Here is a 9,641-nt window from a genome sequence, read left to right as displayed (position 1 = left end):
GAAGGGGGTTACGACGTAAGCGTGACGTGAGTGAAAGAACAAAAAGAAACAACATAAGAAACAATAAAATGAAAGGACAGAAGTTCGCGATAACAATAAAAATAAATGGCCACAGTATTACGCTCTTGGCAAATTTTCTGTCACAGACAATGTGTTGTTGTGGAAGGCACGAACTCAAGGAAACCGCCCAAGCAGTCCAGATAATAAGCCCAATATTGCAAATGGATGGTTTCACTTTGGCCCTTTGTAGGGCTCGCCTTTGCCAATATGTTTCCAATATTGGGCTGTAGAGCTTTCCTGCTAGTGCGGGGTCATTTTGTTTAACCTTTACCTTCCCCCGTCGATCGTTGACCGGCCGGCGTTAACTAACTTCTGTTTCAGGCAGTTCTCTCCGTGAGAGAAAAAGGGACACGAAATATGGTGGGCGACGCACGGAGCTGCAGAGGCAAAGTCGGTAGGAAATCGGAGGCGGCAGTGGTTCAGGTCGCTGGTTGCGTGCACGTTTGGGCCCAAGTAGGGCACTGGAAAAGCGCAACAGCTATAGCCCCGCGCCCGCCGACACCAAAGGAGCGGCCGAACGACTACCACACGCTCCAGAGCCGTCGCGTCGGTCTTGCAGTTCGTGGAAGCTTTCCACCAGCCATTTCTTTGTCTTGTTTATTTTATAACATTGCAGACTTGTCTCCCTTGTACAGTCGGTGCTTAATTGCATAACTGTTGAAGTTCTAGCGTTCTAGTGTTTCTCTTTGTTTTCTTCGCTGTCCCTTGTTAAATTTGCAGATTGCTCTTTTCTCTTCAACTTGTTTTCCCTGTAGATAAATAAATGTTTTTTTGTAAGCCTCGCTTTTCGAGTTTCGTTCTTTGGAGCAGACGCACAGGCACACGTGCAGCCCGCACGGGCTGACCGGCCTTAAAAAAATTAATGTTGTCTAGTGCTCGCTTCCAGAGCAACAAGGTAACGGCAAAACAGCCCAGCACATCTCTACGGCTTTCATCTGGCAGCCGCTAGACAATCACTTTATGGCGGCGTCTCATAAAACAAGTTCTAGCAAGAATAGTTGATCGCAATGAAGGCAATGTCAATAATTATATTCCCCGGGAATGATTCGCATTCTGCCGACGCTTGAGAGCGAAAAGGGAACGACATACACACTAAAAAGGTAACGTTGTGGGTGAAATTTTATTGCACGTTAGTAGCAGGATTTCTTTTATATTACCGCAACCGTTACGCAAGTCACTAAAACATAGAAAGAAAACTTCAATAGAACAATACAACGTAACTACAGTCCTCATAATTTGAACATTCATGAAGCCGACGTATTTAAAGGATCATACTTTCAAGATATGTTCTTTCGTATTGTTGTTCTTGTTTTCTTGCGTTGTTTTTGAAGTGAAAGCTTAACTACTCGACCTCGTGCTTCGATCGCCGTGTGTCCACTTTTCACCTTCAAATGACCTTGAGCTTCGAAAGCAAAAGGAAAGGCGCATAGCTACCCCCCCCCCTCCCCCCGGGACCAACGTTACTAGACTAGGTCTAGTAACGTTGCCCTTGACAGTGGACACCTTAGTCGCGTTTTAAGCTGTGAAACCAATGGAGCGGGAGCTTGGAAAGCAGAGGGCGAAATGGTTAAATTGGTTTTTGAGGAAATAAAATGGCGCAATATTTGTGTCACACATCTCTATGGACACCTGAACCACAGAGAAGGCGCATAAGTGCCCTCTTGGAATAGTGGACACCTCAATCGTGCTTTAACCTACGTGGCGGTAGTGACAGTGGTGCGCTGAATGCGTTGGCATCGCTAACGTTGTGCCAGAAACGCGGCACTGAAGCCATAGGCCGAAAGCGTTCATTGTGTTCATTGGCGTAGACGTTTTACACTCCGTTGATTTTAAGGCGGAAGCCTTTAATGTCTCATCGTTGTAAGCAGCGGTTGTCGACAGAAATGTCACGCTTTTCAATTGGTCGAAATGGTCGTGACGTCACAGTGCGCGAATTTCAAACGGGGCCAATTGTACACTTTGGCTAGCAACCATGCAACCAATTGAAGGGATCGTATAGTGACGCTCCAAGTAAGTGGGACTAAGCTTAGTTAATTGATTAATTACCCCATTAGCCTAATTAACTTTTCTAGTCAGGCCATATCAATAAATAAAACTTAGTAGGAAATCGGTCGAGCTCGGGAATTGAACCCCGGTCTTCGGCGTGCGAGACGAGTACGCTATCCACTCCGCCATGCCAGCTCGATGGTTTGGAATGAACAAAGGCGCGTCTAGTGAATACGGTGGGGGGTGAACGCGGGCGTTCGCATGTGGACGGACGCACTCCACATCGGCTCCGTGTCTTTTCGAAGATTCCGACCGAATTTTCACGTGGGCCACCGAAACTTTTCGGCTACATCGACGGATAACGTCACCTGGACCACGGCGACACCACTCTTGAGCCGGTAGGCCCATTTTTTGGACTTTTATCGGACTTTTGAGTGGCCACCTGCGGCCGGGAGCGCTGAGCCTAGCGTAGGCCTAGCGCGCTCCCGGGGCGGCCCCGTGCGGTGCTTGCGTGTCTAAACATCGGCCAGCACGGAACCCCGGGACGCTGACGACCCTATCATGAATGAACCTACCCGGACCTCGGCCCATGGTTCGGCGAATATTGAAGGTACGGAGAAATCTCCTGCCGCGTCGCCGGTCAATGCGAGCCCCGGACTCGGGGACGCAGTGACCGAGGCCATGGAGACCTCGCCACCGCAGCGGGACGACGGGGCCGACATCGACCCACTGCAAGACGAAGACATGGATCGTTGGGAGCTTGTTTCTTACAAACGGCGCCTAAAAAGGAAAGGCTCGAAGAAAGGCTCGAAGGGGCCAGGCGATCCCCGGGAAGAAGCAAACAAGATAGCGCCGACAGCCGCAGCTGGTGGAGCAGAGACGCAAGCGAGTGGCGTGCCGCGCTTTACATTAAAACCACATCTGGCGGGAGCGCAGCGGCAGATAAGGCCACGTCCGCCGCCGCTACCGAAGGATGATATCAAGATCATTTATCGCCCCAAGGGAGGCCTAAAAATCAGCGAAATCCGTGTCGACCAGGCAACGCAAGCCCTCGTCGCGGCCAGCGGAGGAAAGATCAAGGAAGAAGACTTCATCATGAGACTCCGGCCCGGATCGAACATCATGATTACGAGCACGCCCGACCTGGACATCGGCGACGTGCTCAGGAAGATCGAAAAGCTCACGATCAATGACCAGACCTATGCGACCAACACCTCTCCAGCCCTACCGGACGACCTGAGGCGTGCGGTAATCCACGGCGTCATGCCGGGGCAATCACGGGCCCTACTGAAATCGAGGCTGCGGCTTCGATCCCAAGGAGTGAAGATCCTGGAAGCGAGAATGCTGGGCAAGTCGGAAACGGCGCTCATCACGTTCGACGGCCCGTATATCCCGCAGTGGGTCATCTACCGCTCCGGAGAATTCAAGACCTACCCATATCGTCCTGCGAGGCAGATCTGCTACGTGTGCGGAGAGCAAGGCCATCGTTCGGACGTCTGTCCAACGCCGAACACCAAGCTCTGCAGGACGTGCGGCACACACGACCCACCAGAAGGCCACCCGTGCAAGGCCAAATGCATGGTGTGCGAAGGCGACCACGTCACCAGGGAGTGCCGTCGACGCCTCAAGACTACTGACGAGCTCCGGGGCAGCACGACCGGCGGCCGGCAGTCCCGGAAACAACAATGGCAGCAGCAGCAGCAGCCACAGCAGCAGCAGCAGCAACAACAACAACAACTGACGCAGCAGCAACAACCGCAGCAGCAGCAGCGGAACCCGCACCTGAGTCGAGAGCGCCGACCCAGGTGGCTTAGCTCTGAGCGGGACCATGGCCGCTCCTCGAGCCGAGGCCCTAGCACCGTGCGAGATCGCAGCCAGAGCCGATCCAGGGATGACTCTTTCCCGCCGCTCAACCGGTCAACGGCCAAGCCGAAGCAGCAGCAGCAGCAGCAGCCGCCGCAGAAACAACAGAAGAAGGGCGGCGTCAAGGTGAGCTGGGGAGCGGGCTCTCCAAACCCACTGATTCCGCACTCGGATCAAGATAATATTACGCGTAACTCGAAAGAAATTAAAGCACTAAGAGAGGAGAATGCACATCTCCGAAAAAAAAATCGATGACCTCATTAAATAGATGCAGGCTCAGAGAACAGGGCACGTACCGCGGCCCCCGACCCCGGCGGCCGAAGTGCAACGACCTCCAACCCCCTTAGCAGTGAACCCCGAAGAATTAAGAGCTTTCATGCAGCGCATGGATGATTTCATGATTCGCACCGAAGGACAGTTCCGCCAAACTCATGCAAGATTAGATGCCATGCAGGTCCAACTCAACCTGTCAGAACAGAACGTCACATTACTACAGCAAAAAGTTGCGTTGCAGGACCAAAGTTTCCGCAACCACGTCAAAAGTCAAAATACGCAACGGATAACAAACGAGGCCCGGGACAGGCTCATACACGAGCGCCGTTTCGGAACTGAAGGCTCCAATCAGAACAATGCCCAAAACCATGGCTAAACAAACTCCACTTGAAATCTGGCAATGGAACTGCAGGGGGTACCGCCAAAACCAGGGACTCCTAATGCAGTTTTTACATACGCAAGGCTCCACACCCGATATAATAGCTTTACAGGAAACTAACACGACACCGTCACTCAGGGGATATACGTGCTACGATAGCGGACGCACGGCAACCTTAGTCAGCAAAAAGTTGGTAGCCATAGCCCATGACCCAATTCCCAACACCAAAATTGAACACTTAGTGACGGAAATTATTCCCAAAAAGAAGCGTAAGGAAAAGAGTGCCTTTATCGTAAACCTCTATAGTCCGCCTCGCCAGCGGGACGCGAATTTTGATACACTCTTTCTAGGGGCCAGCAAACTTGCGAAAAGCAACTCGTTGCTCATTGTAGGCGACTTCAACGCTCGCGGACAGCAATGGGGATACCCCACTAATAATCACAAAGGTATACAGGTCGAGGACGCGGCGGAAGCGATCCAATGTACCCTCTTAACAGACGAACTTCAACCCACGCGCCTTGGCACTTCGATCTGCCCGGATACGTGTCCGGACTTAACGTTTGTCAGGGGAGTGAAGCACGCAACGTGGGAGAATCTGCTGGAGAATCTAGGCAGTGACCACTATATCCTGAAGACCACGATAGCAGCCACCAACATCAAGCGCAAGCTCGGCACAGCCAAGATCACCAACTGGCCGGCTTTCCGCAAGGCTTGCGCGGACCTGGAAGGGGGGATTACTTCCATAGATGATTGGTGCCAACAACTTAAAGACATCCAGAAGCGGTACACTCAGGAAGTGGATCGCACCGAGCAAATACCAGAGGTGGACCCTCGGCTCATCAGGCTATGGGAGGCACGTCGAGGACTCACCAAGCGCTGGAAGAAGCAGCGCTTTAACCGGAAGCTCAAGCTCAACATCGCAGAAGTCACCAAGATAGCGGAGGAGTACGCGACCCAACTGGCCAGGCAGAGCTGGCAGCAGTTCAGTAGCTCGCTGGACGGCACCCTCAGCACGGCGAAAACGTGGCGTATGCTCACGACCCTCCTCGACCCTACCCAAACCAGGGCCGAAAGCGGGAAAGCTATCCGCAGACTCGTCCACACCTTCGAGGGTACGGAAGAGGAACTGCTAGATAAGGCCAAAGAGAAATGCTACGGCACGACCTTGCCTGCGGCATACGCGAAACCATACCTGGGGAAACCGAACACCCACTTAGACAGGCCGATCACCAGGGAAGAAGTGTTCACTGCCATAAAGGCATGCACGCGCAACACTGCGGCGGGAGCAGACAAGATCCAGAACGCACTCATACGCAACCTCAGCGACGAGGCGGTCGACCAACTGACCACCTTCCTCAACGGGCACTGGGCCGCAGGAACGGTTCCTGAAGAGTGGAAGCATGCAGAGGTCGTAATGATCCCCAAACCGGGTAAGAAACTCCAGATCGAAAATCTCCGACCTATCTCACTCACCTCCTGCCTAGGCAAGCTCTACGAGCGAGTCGTTACTCGGAGGCTCCAAAGCTACATGGAAGACGAAGACCTGTACCCCCACAGTATGTTCGGCTTCCGAGCCCACCTCTCCACCCAGGACGTCCTCTTACAACTCAAAGAGGAAGTCCTCACCAACGTCCCGAGCGTAGGCGAGAACGTGGTTATGGCCCTCGGCATCAAAGGAGCCTTTGACAACGTTAGCCACACGGCTGTAATCGAAGGACTTGACAACCTCCACTGCGGCGAGAAGATTCACAGCTACGTGAAGGCCTTTCTCTCCACCCGCACTGCAACGGTTGGGCTCGGAGACCTTCGCAGCGCTAAATTTTCGACCCCCAACAAAGGCACACCTCAAGGGTCCGTCATCTCGCCACTACTTTTCAACGTGGCCATGATCGGCCTCGCGAGACAACTCGAGAAGATCGAAGGCATACAGCACGCAATATACGCTGACGACGTCACGGTCTGGGTTACCACTGGGTCGCTCGGCCAGAAAGAAGAACGATTGCAAGCAGCGGCTACCTGCGTGGAAGAATATGTCAGTGCACGAGGCCTCGCCTGCTCCACCGAAAATTCAGAACTCCTGCGAGTCCACAAAGGGAAACACAAGGAAGGGTCCCTCAATGTCTCCCTCGAAGGACAGCTAATTCCCGAACGAGACAAGATACGAGTCTTGGGAGTGTGGCTGCAGAGCAACCAGCGATGCGGCCATACGCTCGGCCTTCTCAAGCAATCGACCACTCAGGTCGCCAGAATGATCACGCGCGTGTCGCAGAAGCGGAGCGGCATACGAGAGGGGGATACCCTGCGCCTGGTTCAGAGCCTGGTGGTCAGTCGCGTGGGTTACGCCCTCCCGTACTTCAACCTCAACAAAGGAGAAGTGGATAGTGCAGATACCATACTCCGCAAAGCTTACAAGACTGCCCTGCATCTACCAATGAACACCTCCAACGAAAAACTACTGGCTCTTGGAATTCACAACACCTTCGAAGAGATCAAAAAAGCCCAACTGGTCACGCAGTTAGCTAGGCTCCAGCAGACTCCTACGGGGCGCTCGCTTCTTAGGCGACTGGGGCTAGGCCGAACTGCGGAATTCGAGAATCGTACTGCGAGCATGCCGGACGCAATTCGCCAGACGCTAAAGGTTCGCTCCCTTCCCCGGAACATGGACCCCAACTTGCATGCGGCCCGTAGGGCAGCCCGGGCGAGATATGTACAACAAAATCTAGCTACAAAATCCATAACGGTATACACGGACGCGGCTCCGTATACAGGAAGCTCACATAACAGCACAGTGGCGGTAGTTATTGATTCGAACTTAAAGGAATTAGCTAGCGCCTCAGTGAGGGATTGCACGGTAACCGAAGGGGAGGAGCTGGCCGTAGCTCTAGCGGCGGTAGCCGGTTATCGAAGCAACATGTCCCTTACCATCCTTACAGATTCGAGAGAAGCGTGCCGTAACTACATGAACGGCCGCATAGGTCGCGCCGCGCTCCGGCTCCTCCAGAGCGCGACCCCACCAAAAGTCACACATAGCATTTACTGGGTGCCAGGACACACCGACATAGCCGGGAACGAACGCGCCGACGAGGTAGCTCGAGGGTATACGAGCCGAGCTTCCTCCCAATCGGACGATCTACCCGACCGAGTCAGCCCTACGTACTCAGACATTCTCAACTACTATAAGGGGGTACGGATCCGCTATCCGCCGCCTCATCCTGATCTAAATCAACTAGAGGCAGTGTATTGGCGAAGATTGCAGACAGGAACATTCCCAAACCTGCATATCCTTAGCAAGATTTACCCGACGCAATATCGGGACACTTGCCCGTGGTGTGGTAGCAAACCATCGTTGTACCACATCACGTGGGAATGCAGTAAAAACGACAACTTTCGCAAAGACCCGAGTGCAGAATAGTGGGAGAGCCGGCTCTCCAGCGGCGATCTGGGTTCCCAACAAGGTCTGATCCAGCACGCCCAACGAGCAGCGAAGCTCAGCGGAGCCCTGGAATAGGGGCACCGACCCTGTGAGAAGAAGGAAGATGGACCTCTTCTTTCTCGTCTGCTACTAGCACCTTTCTAGAGCAATAAAAGTCTTTCCTACCTACCTACCTAGTGAATACGGTGTCTTCGCTCACTCTCATCCTCCTCCCTTCCCTTCCGGCGAGGTTTAGGCGTGCACCGAGATATGAGACCCAGATAAATTTCCCTTCCTCAAAAACCAATTTACCGACGAGCGAGGGGTAGAACCGAATGGGCGATGACATTCTATGGACTCCCTGGTAGCGTTGCAAGACGCTGTCGCGTTCAACTCTTAGAAGCGAAGCTTAACATATTAACCACACATCACTGACCACACTTTAAGTCAAAAAAGTGCCCCCCTGAATTTTGACGGGTGTCCACCGAGATATGTGAGACAGTTACTGCGTAATCCTTTCCTCAAATACAATTTTCATTTTCTTCATTACGGACCTTCTTTGTCTTCTTTCACTCCAACTTCCTCCCTTCCTCTACGGTGCAGTTCAGGTGTCCACCGAGATGACAGAGAATTACTGCGCCATTTCCTTTCCTGATAACACGTTGCGTTCAAAGGGCAAGGCATCGCGCCGAACGGGTGATGGCGTTCCGTGGACTCCCTGGCAGCGCTACAACACGCTGTCGCGTTCCACTCCTAAAGGCGAAGCTTAAGCGTAAATAATTAGCAGTTGATTAGTATTCAGGCATTCATCAGTAATTAACCATTAATTAGTGATTTGTCATCGCTTAGTAATTAGTACTCAATTATATGTGACGCTACCAGTGCCACAGAAGCAGCGAAAGTGGTGCGGAAAACGCTTTCGCCTTTACGCACTTTGGACAGTCAAAGTGCCCCCTGAATTTTTAAGGAAAGGAATTGCGCATAACTGGCTCCCTGGGTCAGTGGACGCCTGAATAGCGCTCATAGCTACGTGGGGTGATGAGAGAGAGATGTGGGCTGCATGCGTTAGCACTGAACGTTGTGGCAGACACGCGACACTGCTGCAATAGGCCGCAGCGTTGATTGGGTGAGCAAACTCGCGCGATCAACCATTAAATGCCACCTGCCAGGGTGGCACGGTGGGCGCGATGCCTATCCAGTGTCTGGAACGCACTCAACGTCACAGACGCCAAGCCGCTTATGGTTGCCCGATACGCCATAGCTTTCGCTCTCTAACCAGGTTCAGCAGTAGATGAACTACAGCTAATTATTTTTCCTTACGTTCTTATAAGAACTTCATGCACTTGCGTGCTCGCACTCCTTGCGACGAGAGTAGTTGTTCAGAATATAAAAACAAGAACTCAACATTTGGATTAGTTAACAATTGTCCAGCACCTTTCTTACGGTTGAGGAAAGAATAAGTAACAAGGTGCACTACCCGAACGACACTCTAATATGAACCGTTTTGTTCACTTTTCTTTAAAGCCATACCTGCGTTCGTGTTAGGGTTTCTAATGTAGTACATATGCAGTATATCCCTGTCAGTGACGGAGACATAGAGAACACCTTACAGGAAGCAGCCACCCTCACCCAAAATTACGCACGGACCATCGGACTGTCCTGCTCCCC

This window comes from Amblyomma mixtum, chromosome 4, assembly GCF_055824585.1.
Source record: "Amblyomma mixtum isolate Tamu chromosome 4, ASM5582458v1, whole genome shotgun sequence".
Taxonomy (NCBI): Eukaryota; Metazoa; Arthropoda; class Arachnida; order Ixodida; family Ixodidae; genus Amblyomma; species Amblyomma mixtum.
This window is presented reverse-complemented; position numbering follows the sequence as displayed.